Here is a 15,908-nt window from a genome sequence, read left to right as displayed (position 1 = left end):
TTTCCTCCAGGTGCACCAGTTTCTTCCCACTATTCAAATCTCTGGGGTCTAGGTCAATTGGGTGTAACTGGGCCACACGGGCTAGTGGGGTGAAAGGGCCTGTTACCGTTCTGTAGGTCTAAAAACAAAACAAAAAAAAAATTGCTCACAATACACTGTGAAGTCTCACCAGTACCTAACAAGACCTCAACATCACATCCCTGCTCTTATATTCTATTCCTCTTGAAATGAACGCCAGCGCTACATTTGCCTTCTTCACCATCGACTCAACCTACAAGTTTACCTTCAGGCCGTCCCGTATAAGGACTTCCAGGTCCATTTGCATCTGGGTATTTTCAATTTTCTCCCCATTTATAAAATATTCTGCCTGTTTATTTTTTTCTACCCAAGTTCATGACCGTACACTTTCTGACATTGTATTTCATTTGCCACTTCTGCCCATTCTCTTAAGTCCTTCTGCAGCCTCCTCTACACTACCTGCTCCTCCACCTACTTCATAACATCTGAAAATGTGGCTACAAAGCCTTTCATTCCATAACCCAACTCATTAATATACAACATAAAAAGAAGTGGTCCCAACACAGACCCCTTTGGGACACCACCAGCAACTGGCAGCCAATCCGAATATGATCCTTGTATCTCTGCTTCCTGTCAATCAGCCAATGCTCTCCCCACACTAGTATGTTTCTTGTTATTTCATGGGATCTTATCCTGTTCAGTAGCCTCATGTGCAGTCCCTTGTCAAAGGCCTTCTGGAAACCCAAATACACAACATCCACCGCATCTCCCTTAACCAGCCGGCTGGTCACTTCTCAAAAAAATTCCAATAGGTTTGTCAAGCAAGATTTTCCCTTAAGGAAACCATTCTGGCTTTGGTCTATCCTGTCATATGTCCCCAAGTATTCCATAACATCATCCTTGACCAACGACTTCAGCATCTTCTCAACCACTGACGTCAGGCTAACCGGTCTAGAATTTCCTTCCTGCTGCCTCCCTTCCTTTGTGAATAGTGGGGTGACATTTGTGGTTTTCCAGTCCTCCAGGACCAGGCCAAAATCTACTGATTCCTGAAAGATTATTACCAATGCCTCTACAATCTCTACCGCTTCCAAGGGTGTGATCCATCTGGCCTGAGAGACTTATCCATCTTTAGTCCATTCAGATTTCTGAGCATCTTCTTCCTTGATATAGTAACTGCACTCACTTCCCCACCCTGATACACTTCGACATCCACCACACTGCTAGTGTCTTACACTGTGACGTAAAATACTTATTTAGTTCCTCTGCCATCTCCTGGTCTCCCGTTATTATTTCTCCAGCATCATTTTCTAATCATCCTATATCTATTCTCATCTCTCTTTTATTCTTTATGTACTTGAAGATGCTTTTTGTATGCTCTTCGGTATTATTTTCCTGGCCTCCTTTCATACTTCATCTTTTCCGTCCTTATGAGCTTTTTTGGTTTCCTTCTGTAAGTTTTTTAAAACTTCCCAATGCTCTGTCTTCCCACCAATTTTTGCTTCCTTGTCTGCCCTCTCTTTTGCTTTTACGGTGGCTTTGACTTCCATGGTCAGCCACAGTTGTGACATTTTCTCATTTGAATATTTCCTGATTTTTTGCTCTGCATTTATCCTGCACCTTGCCCATTTCTTGCAGAAACTCTATCCACTGCTGCTCTACCATCTTCCCTACTCATGCCCCCCTTTCAATCTGCTTTGGCCAGTTCCTCTCTCATGCCACTGTCATTCCCTTTACTCCACTGAAATACCGACATATCTGACTTTAGTTTCTCCTTATTAGATTGCACTGTGACCCTAAGGGCTCTTACTGCTCTGGTGTATTTCACAACACGCAATCCGGTACAGCAGATCACCTAGTGGGCGCATGGACAAGCTGCTCTAAAAAGTCATCTCATAGGCATTCTACAAATTCTCTTTCTTGAGATCCAGTCCCAACCTGGTTTTCCCAATCTACTTGTATGTTAAAATCCTCTATGACTGGCATAACCTTGTCCTTCTGACACGCCTTTTCTTTTTGCTGTTGTAATTTGTTGTCCACAGCCTGGCTACTGTTTGGAGGTCCATACCTAACTGCCAACAGTGTCTTTTTACCTTTGCCATTTCTTAACTCAATCTACAAGGATTCTATATCCATAATCCTATGCCATCTCTTTCTAGTGATTTAATATTATTCCTTACCAACAGAGCCACACCAGCCCCTCTGCTTACATGCCTTTCCTTTTGATACCATGTATCCCTGGACATTCGGCTCCCACTGTCATTCATCTTTAGCCATGACTTTGTGATGGCCACAACATCATACCTGCCATTCAGTAACTGCACCCCCAAGGTCATCCACTTTTATATATTGTGCTACGTGCGTTTAAAGACAAAAACCTTCAGACCTTTATTTGTTACTTTTTACCCCGTGTTTCTGCTCCATTGCAAATGATCCCACTGGCTGCAATTTATTATTGTTTATTATGTTAGTCTGCTGCACTGTTTAAAAATAAGGGATGAGCCACATCGGTCAGAGGTGAGGCAAAATACCGTATATTTTGGCAGATAAGATGACGCTTGAAGCACCCAAAAACATGCAAAAAAAAATGGACCGACCTGTAGGCCAGATACAAAAACAGGGGCCTTAAAATTCTACTCCAAGTCCACTTGATTGGTTCCATAACCCACCCAGACCCCACCCCATAACACATTTTTATATATAAAAAGGCTGCTCTTGTGTATACAATGTTTATTTTGCACTAAATGTGGTGTTAAACCAATAGAAGAATTGTAAAAAAAAACCACATCACACACATTTAAAATCCTTGCAAATCACTGGCTTCATCATCTGACGCAAAGAGCTCAGCAATGTTTTCATCCAGGTTTCCAATATTTGACAATGGCAACTGGTGTTTCTGCCTCAGACATATAACAAACTAATAACTTTACAATCAAGATCCTTTGGTAGTTTCTCACTCTGGCCAACAAATGATTCCTCTTCTCTTCAAACGTTGTTCCTATGGCATTTTTCTCAAAGCGTCTTCATTCGTTCTCCACTCTCTCACCATCTTCTCAGTTATGTCAAAAGTCCTCGCAGCAGCTCAATTGGTCAATTCCTTCAATGGCTTTTAACTTAAAACTTGCTTCATACTTTTTTTGTTTTGCTGGTGGCTCCATGATAACAATTTGTTAAAGAATATTTTAAACTAGTTAGGACAAAATCTAGCAACAAACCGAACCGGGAATCGCTTTGTGACAGTGCTTCACTCACGCCCACCAGCTCAGTCAACACGCGTATGTTTGGAGGCGGTGGGGGTCACCTTATACCACCGATATGAGCTAAAACCCTGAAATTCAGACTGAAATTGGGGTCGCGACTTATCTGAAGGTCCCCTTATGCACTGAAATATACGGAAGTTCCTCTTGGGGAGTTTTACTTTTGGAAATTACTTTCTCAAGGAGGATTGGAAGCAGACTTTTTGAATGTTTTTAAGTCGTAGGTTGAAGCAAGTGAGAAAGGTCATTGTAGGGAGATAGGAATGTGGAGGTTAGATCAGATGGGATTAAGGGTCGAGCGAATGACATACAGCTGATCTTAATTAGTCCTGCTGACAAGCGTACAGAATTTTGCAGCCCTTCACCCCAACTCATCCATGCTGTTTTAATTGTCTCCCTGAGGTCATCCCATTTGCATGTGTTTCTCTAAACCTTTCGTATCCAAACTCCTGTCTTGGTATCTGTTGAACATTGTCTCCACCACTTCCTCTGGAAGCTCATTCAACCTCTGCGCGGTAGAAGTGCCCCATAAGTCCTTTTTAATCTTTCCCCTCTCCCCTTAAATCTGTCCCCTCTAGTTTTTAATCATGAGCTGTTATATCTGTGTCAGGCTTAAACCCGTGCCCAACTCCCTCACCAAAGCTGAATGATGCCCCCACCTACGTCCCTCTGCTCCATGACCCTACCACTGAAGATCTCTGGCTTTGCTTCTTCAGGAGGTCCTCATTTCACGGTCTCCAGTTCCACTTTCTCAGCCGCACAGGGCCCACGTTGCCCACCTTCCCAGGATCACAATCAGCTCTGTCCCAATACACCCACAACTTCCACCTGCCCTTGCCCCACTGAACCCACTTCTTCCTACCTGTATTCCTTCTCCCCTCATCTATCCTGTTACAAGTATGTCTAATGGCTTTTCTGCTACTTTCCCCAGGAATATCCAAATCCCTCCCCTTCAGGACAGCCCGAGGCCCCTTCCTTGTATCATTCCCCCTCGGCATCAAGCTCCTTCTCCTTGCTGAACTTCAAGTTCATTATTATCTGGCTGTACATGTACAATCAGATGAAACACCGGACCACGGTGCACACATACACACACACGCATGTACACACACATGCGCGTACACACACACACAAATATACAGCACATAAAAATCACATATATAACTAAAGATATAATATAAACTAAATATACACAAATATTTTGGAATAATTTACTCGGTTACCGGGCAGCATTCATCAATCTCACAGACTGCAGGAAGAAGCTATTTCCTGTTGTGGGTCAAAGGTGTAATGGATGGAAGGGTCCTCACTCATTCTTTGAGCCCTATTTGAGCAGCGTTCCTCGTGAAGGTCATCAGTGGAGGAAAGAGAGACCCTTGTGATCTCTCATATGAAATAATGCTTGGTTCAATACTCCCCTGCAGCAGATCCATGGTGCAGCTATGGAAACTACGAGCCCACTCTATGCCTATAATGCATGTTTCGGTCCCACTCGGACCTGGCCCTGCTGATGGCGGCAAAGAAACCCAATGTTTCAATGCCTTTGCTGCCATTTCCTCTCTCGCACAGACTGTCCCCAATCCCGTGCCCTTCTCTGTTTCTGCACCTCGACCTCGAGGGTTAATTAACAACAAATATCCATTATAAGCCCAAAGACTTCTACAACTGGCTTTCGACTGACAAAAAAAAACCTTGGTCTGGTCAGTTGAATGCCCAGGTATGCTGAAGGCTGCAAAGGATACCAGTCACAGCCAGGTCCATCACAAGCACCAACCTCCCATCCATGGAGACATCCACGTGAGGCGCTGCCTCAAGAAGGCAGTCAACGTCAGAAAGGACCCCCCTCAACATGGTCACAACCTATTCTTGTGGTTACCTCCAGACAGAAGGTAGAGAAGCTCGAAGACCAGCACCTCTAGGTTTGAGGACAGTTTCTTTTCAACAGCTGTCAGGTTCGTGCACCTCACCTTCTTCCACCAATCATGGACAGCTCTGACACCATCAAGAGTTTGCACTATTTCACCTCGATTTCTTGCACTAGGACAACTGTAAATATTTATTATCTATCTTTTGTAACTCTCGTCTCTTGTTCATTCAATTTATGTATACTATTGAAGTCTTTTATTATGAAGGTCCTGTTCAGCATCAAGTAAGAATTTTGGAGCTTCTCTACATTCTCTCTTATGATGATGCTAGAGAAACTACATCGGGATTGGGCGGAGGCCGTGCACAATATTTCCATTCTGTCTGCAAGTGCAATCCTGAGTCCTGACTTTAATTCTCCATTCACCCACCCCCCGCCCCACACCCAATATTCTGACCTCTCTATTCTTGTTTGATATAGTTTGAGAATATGGGCACTAGGGCTCTGACAGCTCCGTGGTTAAAGCACTGGTCTTGGAAACCAGGGTTGTGAGTTCGTTCCTTGCTGGGGCTCACCCCTCACAAAGTAGTGACTCTCTGTCTTCCTTACGGTAGGTAAAGTTAGAGAATTTCAAGGTAAAGTTAGAGAATTTCATGTACGTTACTACCTAATGTAGTAATAATGAATAATGAGTAATAATGAAGCCCTTTGAAGATTATTTTGGAATTTTTCCCTTGCTAGTCCCATTCTATCTAATCACTTTTCTTTAAACCTTTTTTGCGGATAGTTACGGGCACAGATTTAGGTATTAAATATTTCAAAGACCTTTCTATTCATAATAGTTTTGCTTCTTTTGAATAATCGGTTACCAAATACAAATTTTTTTTCCAGTTATTTACAGGTTAGACATTTTGCTCAATCTCAGTTTCCCGATTTTCTGCAAATTCCCAAGGTGAATATTTACTTTTGGATTTTCAACTCTCTCACAAAGGTTTAACATCTCTTTACATAATAATTAACTTGATTTAAAGCACGACTTCAGTGAAACCCAACACAATTTTGAAAAACGGCTATCCAGGAAATTTCAGCCCTCAGGACCCAACAATGATTTCAGGTAAACAGCCTTTCCCATTTGTGTCAGGACTGGCCTGTTCAGAGGTCAGATCACTGACCTGAAATGTTACTCCTCATCTGCCGAGTGTTCCCAGTGTGAAAGTTTGCCACGCTCTTTATCTGAATTCATTTATCTTCCACTTACATCTCCTCCAGACTGATAAAGCTGCACTTAATTCCCTCAGCTGATGCTGCCTCTTCTGTCCTTATTCTCCACCCTATCTCTGAGCTTCCTCAGTGAGGGAGAGGGATTCACATCATTATTTCCTGTCCCTTGAAGAACCTCAGTTTCCACTCCCACTGCCCGCTCTCATCATGAATCACAGACCCACTCTCCCCACTGACAGACCCCAGACCCACTCTCCCCACTGACAGACCCCAGACCCACTCTCCCCACTGACAGACCCCAGACCCACTCTCCCCACTGACATACCCCAGACCCGCTCTCCCCACTGACAGACCCCAGACCCGCTCTCCCCACTGACAGACCCCAGACCCGCTCTCCCCACTGACAGACCCCAGACCCGCTCTCCCCACTGACAGATCCCAGACCCGCTCTCCCCACTGACAGACCCCAGACCCGCTCTCCCCACTGACAGACCCCAGACCCGCTCTCCCCACTGACAGACCCCAGACCCGCTCTCCCCACTGACAGACCCCAGACCCGCTCTCCCCACTGACAGACCCCAGACCCACTCTCCCCACTGACAGACCCCAGACCCCATTCTCTCTCCAGTGAGGGGCCCCAGACCCCGTTCTCTTCCCACTGAGGGACCCCGGCCCACTCTCCCCGCTGACAGACCCCAGACTCACTCCCACCACAGGCAGATCCCAGACCTACTCTCCTCACTGAGGGACCCCAGGCTCCACTCTCTCCCCACTGAGGGACCCCAGACCCCACTCTCCCCATGGATGAACCTCATACCCTGCTCTCTCTCCACGTGGACCCGAGGCCCACTCTCCCCACTGACAGACCCCAGACCGCATCCCTGGATGCATCAGTCGGGGACCTGACGGGTGTGCTCAGAAATCCCGCAGAAAGAACTTTACCAAACAGGCTGTGAGCCGGATTGCGGGGAAAACGACAACGGCGCAGCCTCTGCCCAGGGACAGTGGGGATCGGGAATGTTAAGTCAAGGTGCGGTGAAAGCCGCGCTCCCCACAGAGATCTCATGCCTCTCGCCCTGGGCAGACTCCCCCCGCCCCCGGGTACTGGGAGACCCCCCCGTCCCTAACCTGGAGCCTCCTGCCCCTCCCGGGACCTGCAGCCTCTCCCAAACACCGTCCGGCGATGGCTCTCGCCGCTCCTACCTCGCTCCGTCCCGCCGCCGTCCGCGAAGGAGAGTGTGAACGATTGCCTCCGCTCCGCCCTCCCCTGTCCCGCCGCACCTGGAGACGTGGGCACCCCCGCCCCGCCGCTGACGAACGTGGGATTCCACACTCACCTTCACAGCCAGGACCGGAACACCCCGCCCACAACTTCAGCCAAAGTCCGGGCAACTTGGCACGGCGTCCCGGAGCCGCTCCCGGCACTGAGACACAACAGCCAACTGGCTCAACTGACCCGCATGCGTTTATGGGATCTCTCCCGCAACCCCACCATCCCTTCTCCTCCATCCCCTCGCCAACCTGACTCTCTCCAACACCCTCTCTCTCCCACTCCCCCTCTCCAACCCCCCCCCCCAATCTTCACCCAACTCTCTTCAACCCCCTCTCTCCACCCGCACTCTACAACCCGACTCTCTCCACACTCCCCCCCTTCAACGATTCTCTCCAACACCCCCCGTCTCCACCCCTCCTCTCCAAACCCTCTCTCTCCAACACCCTCTCTCTCCCACTCCCCTCTCCAACCCCCCATCACCCAACACCCCCACTCTCCAATCCTCCTCTCTCCACCCCCACTCTCCAACCCTCCTCTCTCCACCCCCACTCTCCAACCCTCCTCTCTCCACCCCCACTCTCCAACCCTCCTCTCTCCAACCCCCCTCTCTCCACCCCTCCTCCCCCCTCTCAACACATCCCCTTTCCACACACCCCTCCATACACCCCCTCTCTCTGCCATCCCCTCTCCACACCCCCCTGCACCCTGCGTGGATTTCACCTGCAGTGAGATAAGAGCTTGCAGAGTGGCTGCAGTGCCTCCCCCATCCCCCCTTTCTCCAACCCGCCACCTCTCACCCGGGAGACCCGCTCCCATCTGGTCTTTGGGGACATCTCAAGTAGGAGCTGAGGCTGAAAGTATCCATCATCTGGCTGCTGCCTCTGCCCGGGGAAGGTGTGAACATGTTCCATCGACACTTCTGCAGCCATTGTTGGGACCAGTCCATGGAACTTGGGGCCCAAGTATTGCTGCATGGAATTCTAACAGGAAGAACTGAAATCACACAGCCTTGCACTACCTACTTTACCATTCTGAGCATCAAATTTCAGTTCTAAAGATATATCATCGACTTAATAAGAATGTAATGGAATCAGAAAGAGATTACTTGGCTCTTTGAGCGTCAATATCCACTTCCCTGCACTGCCCCCGATTCCCTTGATCTGCCCACCTCTGTTTTGAATGAACTCTCATTCAACCTCAATGAACTGTCAGGGCAGAGATTTCCAAAGGGTGAGCAAGCTCGGTTGGAAGCTCTCCTTATCTCAGAGTCAGACAGCACAGGACAGGCCCTTTGGCCTAACTTGTCCATTTTGAAAAAAGCTGCCATTCTGGACCATCCCGGTTGGTCCACATCAGTCTTAGCCCCCCCCTATCCATAAATCTGTCCAAATGTCTCTCGAATGTCAAAACTATGCCCACTTTTACAGTTTGGCAAGTCAAGCCAGACACGGACCATTCCAATTAAAGATTTCTCCTCTGGCCTTAAAATTCTGTTGACTAGTCGTCTATTATGGTTTTAAAAAGAGATTGTGAGCATTCACTTTTATCCTTTTGATTTCCTTTTGATATCCTTAGTTTTGGTGACATTGAGGTTGTTGTTGGTGCACCGCCAAGTTTTCATTCTCCATCCTAGAGGCTGACTTATCCCCTTCCTTTATACAACCCATTACCATGGTATCTTATGCAAAGGTGTAGATGGTGTTATTGTTGCACAGAGCTACACAGTTGTAGGTGTGAAGTGAGTAGAGCAGGGGGCGAAGAACACAGACCTGTGGTGCTCTGGTACTGGTGTATTTTCAGGCTGAAGCCAAAAAAGTTGGATATGCATCTTTATCTTTGCTCTATAAAATACACTCACCTGCTGAGTTTCTCCAGCATCGTGTTTTTACTTCAACCACCATGTCTTTTTTCTTCTTTCTTTGGCTTGGCTTCGCGGACGAAGATTTACGGAGGGGGTAAAAGTCCACGTCAGCTGCAGGCTCGTTTGTGGCTGACAAGTCCGATGCGGGACAGGCAGACACGGTTGCAGCGGCTGCAGGGGAAAATTGGTTGGTTGGGGTTGGGTGTTGGGTTTTTCCTCCTTTGCCTTTTGTCAGTGAGGTGGGCTCTGCGGTCTTCTTCAAAGGAAGTTGCTGCCTGCCAAACTGTGAGGCGCCAAGATGCACGGTTTGAGGCGATATCAGCCCACTGGCGGTGGTCAATGTGGCAGGCACCAAGAGATTTCTTTAGGCAGTCCTTGTACCTTTTCTTTGGTGCACCTCTGTCACGGTGGCCAATGGAGAGCTCGCCATATAACACGATCTTGGGAAGGCGATGGTCCTCCATTCTGGAGACACCATGTCTGCAACATAGGAATTCACCGGTATTGCATCATCTGCTCAACATTTGGAAGAAGATTCATGTAGAAAGGAATAAAACAAATTACCAACTACTAAAACTAATATTGATGCAAAATCAGCTAATCTCTTTCACAATAGATAACCTTCCCTTTAGAGAATGGGAGAGAAAAGGGATCAAAAGAATAGAAAATTGCTTTTCGGGAAATAAATTATTATCCTTTGAACAAATGAAGGATAAATATAATATAACTCATGATAAAATGTTTGCATACTACCAACTGAAAACCTACTTGAAGGACAAATTGCGAAACAGTCTGAGGTTACCAGAGGGAAGTAATTTTGAATATGTGATTACAGACACAATGATAATTTAAAAATTTGTAACAAACATGTACATCAAACTGCAAGAAAAGGAGAACGAGGAAACAAACGGTAAACCTAAACAAAAATGGGAACAAGATCTAAACATAAAGATAAAGAATGAAACATGGGAGAAGCTATGCTCCGGAACTATGAGAAATACAATAAATACGAGATTACGCATGATACAATATAACTGGATACACAGGCTATATATTACACCTCAAAAGTTAAATAAATGGGACCCAACAGTATCTGACAGATGTTTTCGCTGTAAAAAGGAAACGGGAACAACAATTCATACAATTTGGACATGTAAGAAAGTGGAAAAATTTGGGAAGATCTAAACCAGATATTAAATAAAATCACAAAAAGCAACATACCAAAAAACCCAGAGATCTTCCTCCTAAGTAATATAAGAAGTAAAGAACTTGGACTTGATTTGGATGGAGCACAAAAAAGATTTATTATGATAGCCTTAGCTGTAGCAAAAAAATGTATTATGTCAACCTGGAAATTAGAAGATAGCCTGAGAATACAGCAATGGTATATAGAAATGAATAAATGTATTCCATTAGAAAAAATAACATATAATTTAAGAAATAACATTACAATATTCGAACAAATATGGGAGCCATACATGAAACACAATAGAGAAATCCTACCATGGACTTCCACCACTTAAAATGACTGAAGGAGAAGGAAATGAAAAGAACTGACTCAGTAAAATTTCTTGTTTATTTTTATTAAGTGACAACATTGTTTAACGGGTTTAATGTATCTTAAGATTGAACTTCAAATAAATGGGGAAGGGGCGAGGGAGGGAGGGAATGGAAGGGGAAAAAAGGGGGAGAAAACGACACTGTATATATTTAAGAAGAAAAATGTCTGTATGTCTCTTGGTCAATATGGTTTATAGTGTGAAAAATAAAAAATTAAAAAAAAAACCCACCATGTCTGCAGACGTCTGTGTTTCACTGCATCTTCTTGTGTTTCCACTTACCACCTTCCAACCTCTGTTTTTTCCCTCTCAATGGCTCCATCTGCCCTTTTCTCTTTCTCCTGTCTCATTCACCTGTTGCTGTCCCGCAATTCCACTTCTCCTCACCATCCCCCCACCTGGCCCCAACTGCTCATCAACACACCCCTCACCTATTTCCTGTCAGCTACTACTTTACCCCCATATCCTGGCTACCTCCCCGCTACACTCTGAGTCTCGGACTGAAACATGGACCATCCCTTTGCCACCACAGATGCTGCCTCACCTGTTGCGTTTCTCCAGCAGTTGTTTTTTTAAAACTCCATATTCCACCATCGATGTCGCCCAGCGCGCCAAGGACCAGAGGGAGGATGCGGTCATCCAGGTGTACCGGACGGCCATCACCAGCCTGAAGGTCAGAGATTTCTGCCCCACACCAGGAGAACTGACTATCTCCACCAGGTCCCCAAGGCCGATCCTACCCGTGACCTGCTAAAGACAGATTTTCGACCAGATCCACGGCTTATCGCACCCCTCTCTAAGGTCCACGGTTCGCCTGCTCTGGCACAGGTTCATGTGGTTTGGGCTCCACTGAGCTGTTACCTTGTGGGCTCGAACTTGCTTACACTGCACGTGCACACCAGAGCACCCCCTCCAGACTTTTGAGCTGGGGCAACACAGATTCAAACATGTCCACGTTGACTTCATCGGCCCCCTCCCAGTCAGCCAAGGTATGAGGTACCCGTTCACAACTATCGACAGATTCACCCGCTGGCCAGAGTTGATACCCATGGCTGAGTGTGACACAGACACATCCGCCTGGGTTTTCCTTGCCACCTGGCCGCGCGTTTCAGAGTCCCGACTCACATCACATTGGAATGAGGAGCGCAGTTCTCCTCCCTCTGGTCCAACCTGGCAAAATACTGCAGCAGCCAGGTCCACCATACGACGGCCTACCATCCCCAAGCAAACAGACTGGTCAAACAGTTTCACTGCCATGTTGAAAGGCCGTGTTGAAAGCCCAACTGACTGGGCCAAACTGGATGGGCGAGCTCCCGTGAGTACTGCTCGGTATCTACATGGCACTGAAGGAGGACCTGCCAACATCGTCCGCAGAGATGGTGCACGACACACCGCTCTCCATCCCAGGGGACCTACATTTCAACCCCCACCCCCCGGCCCACAGACCAGAGCATTAGACATCCTGCACAGGCCGACAGAGCAAGTGGGTGGATAACCACCACTCCCCCCTCCTGGCCACCATCCAGACACAACTCACCACCCAGCTATGGTGCGGATCTGCAGTCAACTGCATTTTCATATGGAGAGGACAGCAAGGGACCCCCTATGGTGCCCGTACAAAGCCCCCTTCAAGGAACTGTTGAGTGACACATGGTGTTCACATTGGACATTGGCAGCCGACAGGACAGATTCACAGTCGACCACCTCAAATTTGTGTACCTGGACTCCGACCTGCCAGCTCCGGACACCCCCCTGGGTCAAGCACAGAGGTAGACCGCCCAGAGACAGTAAGTCAGACCGCTCAGGGAGCTGCAGCAATTCTGGGGGTGGGGTGGTGTAAAGGGCTGAGCGACCGCCCGAGTAAAGGGGCTGAATTGCTGCTACACGTGGCTGGTTCAAGATGGCGTGGGGTCCCCTTCACTGCCGAGGAGCCCATGCCTAGTGCCACATGCAGGCAAAGGAGCCCACCACTTCCACGTACTGCGACGTGATGTCACTTCCAGAAGCCGGCGGGTACATCACCGTAAGTGGGTGGGCCAGCGCGGAGACGTGGCAAATTCAAACCAATGAAGTCATTCTTTGGTTCACCCTCACATAGTGTGGACGCCTCTTTATTCAATAGCACTGTCACTCTTCCTCTTTTAAAATTTTTAAATAATCTTTTGCAGGTTTCTAGAACATCAACACCTCATCCTTCAGTTTGACTATCCTTAACCACTGCGGTTTATCCCAGTTCGCCTTCTTGTGGGACCTCTCTTCTCCTCTGGAATAAACCATAACCATATAACCATTTACGAAGCGGAAACAGGCCATGTTGGCCTTTCGAGTCCGCAGCGGTTCACTGATTTTGTGCGCCCTCTTCAGGCATTGGTCCCGGTAACGATGGGCGAATTCAATGCAGGTGGAATCAGTTATAGAAATGTTTGTGAAACGTGCAGTTCAATCCCAATTTGTCCTTCAAGTAGGTTTTCAGTTGGTGATTTGCAAACCTTCAGTGAGATTGGCTAATTACCTACTAAAATTTCTGCCAATGTAGTTCCTTCTTTATTACCCTTTAATCTATTTTGCTGATCCACTTCAGCACAATCTCCTGGGGGGGGGGGGGGGGCGCGGGGTGGTCGAGCAACATTAGTCAGAGAAAAGAGAGGGGTGGTGTTTCGGGTCAGAGTTTCGGGTCGACCTTTCTTTCTCTCACTGATACTGCGCAACCCACTGAGTTCCTCCAGCAGGCTGAGTTTAGACTCCTGTATCTGCAGTCTCCTGTGGGCGGCACGGTTAGCGCAACGCTGTTGCAGCACCAGTGATTGGGACCAGAGTTCAAATCCCACGCTGTCTTTAAGGAGTTTGTATGTTCTCCCCATGTCTGCGTGGGTTTCCCCCAGGGGGCTCCGGTTTCCTCCCTCTGTTTGCAACCTACCGGGGGTTGTTGGTCAACCGGGTGTAATTGGGCAGCATGGACTCATGTGTCAACAGGACCTGCAATCGATCTGTATTTCTAAAATCTAAAAAAATACAAATCTGGTTTTCCTACCCAAGGAAGCATATATGGCTGAAAGAAGGAATATAGCTGAAGACTCCCAGGCTGATTCTTGGGATAGGTGCTCTCATATAAGGAGAGATTAAGCAGACTAGATCTGTACTGCCTTGAGTTCATAAGAATGAGGTGATCTCATTGAAACCTACAAAGTTCTGGTGGGGCTTGAGTGGATGATGATTCCCCAGGATGGGCAATCAAAAACAAGTAGCGAGTCTTAAAATAAGGGGGTCAGCCATTCAGGTCAGAGATGAGAAGAGTCATCATGTATTGTAGACCGAGAATGAAAGCTCTTGGATATTACAGGGATCGAGGGATGTCAGATTGGTGCAGGAAATCGTGCTGAGGTCAAAGATCAACTGTGATTTTATTGATCAGTGGAGCGGTCTTGATGGGCTGAATGGTCTCCTTATATTTCCGATGTCACCGAGAGCAGTGCTGTCAATCAGTCTGCAAACTCCTATCAAATTGCTGGCAAGGTAAGCAAGTTCAGACATTGATGAATTATTTACTAGCTTCAAGCATGGCACCTGAGTTTATTGCAGATGAGACAGCTGTAAGGAGGAGGAAGGTAACAAATTGCACAGGCCATGTAACTCGTGTCAGATTCAGCAATAGCTTTCACCCTTACCCAAGCCTGCAATGTGTTTCATGGTCCTGAAATCAGTTACAGGAACTCGGCATGCTAAGATGGGGAAGGAAAAGCTCCTACTTGGACTCATGCAATGTGTGTGTTCTTGTCTTTCTGTCCATGTATGTGTTTGTCCATGTAAATAAAGAAACAATACTAAAACTTCCACTGATTATGGCTTCCAGTTGCTTCCTAGCACTGAACCCATTTTGGATCCACTCTCCCTTGGATTCCATGTGGGACGATGTCAGACAGCTGAAAAGCAGGCTGGCACAACCAATTGAGCAGATGCAGAACCAAGACCATCTTCTAATTAAGAAAATTAAATATTGTGCAACCAAGGTAGTTTAAAATCAGGCATTTATGTGATATTATCTGTTGCTTTAAGACCAAAGGCAGGAACTGAATCACATATGGAACACGCAAACAAGCTGCTTGTAGTTTTGTCAACCGGCGACATGATCCAGAGGAGCTGATGAGTCAACAACAGCAGATCAGTACTTGTGAGGATACCTTCGCAAGTGTGGACAGAGCCAAACCTTCGCAACGAGTAGATTCAGGTTTCTGTGGACTGGGAGATGATAATTTTCTCGTCCTCTTCAACAGCCATTTTACGTGTTTGAAAGTTGAGCAAATTGAAACTTTTACTTCTACAAAGCATAGCTTGGAGCACATTTTATGTATCATTGTCTGCCAGAAGTAAATGTCTCCATGGACCATGGTTTTGCATGCACAAGACAGTTTCAGGAGGTTGGGAGGAAATATACTGTCAAGCATATCTTATTATTGGATGCACACAGGGCCAGGATAATCAGAGAAGCTTTGAAAAAGTGTGTATTACAAGGAATTCCATCTTTTATTATGAAACATCCCCAGTTGAGACATGGAACCACTGCACAGAGTGTACGCCAGCAGGTAGGAGGTCTTGAATGATCACTTTGTTCATTCAAGGGATGGCTGAACCAGCATTTAATTGCTCATCCCAGCTTGAATTTGAGGATGTGGTAGGGAGCTGCCTTTTTGAACTGCTGCAGCCTTTGAGGGCGGGAATACCCACAATGCTGTTCAGAAGGGAGTTCTGGGATTTTGACCCAGTGACGATGAAGGTACGGTGAGATATTTCCAGTCTGGGTCTGGGGTTTAGAGCAACTTCCAGGTGGAGGTATTCCCCATGCCTTTGTCCTTCCAGC

The 15,908-nt window shown here is 46.9% G+C and overlaps 1 protein-coding gene across 3 annotated transcripts in view; it reads right to left on the bottom strand.

Moving 5' to 3' along the window:
• The window catches only part of itgb4 (integrin, beta 4), a 142,323-nt gene extending 134,712 nt beyond the window's left edge, over window positions 1-7,611 (bottom strand). For all 3 annotated transcript variants that reach the window (XM_069929326.1, XM_069929328.1, XM_069929327.1), the window contains exon 1: window positions 7,564-7,611. The gene's annotated coding sequence lies outside the window, so the exon portion shown is untranslated. The remainder of the gene's footprint in view (window positions 1-7,563) is intronic.
• Between the last annotated feature and the right edge of the window lie 8,297 nt (window positions 7,612-15,908).

This window comes from Narcine bancroftii, chromosome 3 (genome assembly GCF_036971445.1).
Source record: "Narcine bancroftii isolate sNarBan1 chromosome 3, sNarBan1.hap1, whole genome shotgun sequence".
NCBI lineage: Eukaryota > Metazoa > Chordata > Chondrichthyes > Torpediniformes > Narcinidae > Narcine > Narcine bancroftii.
This window is presented reverse-complemented; position numbering and strand designations above follow the sequence as displayed.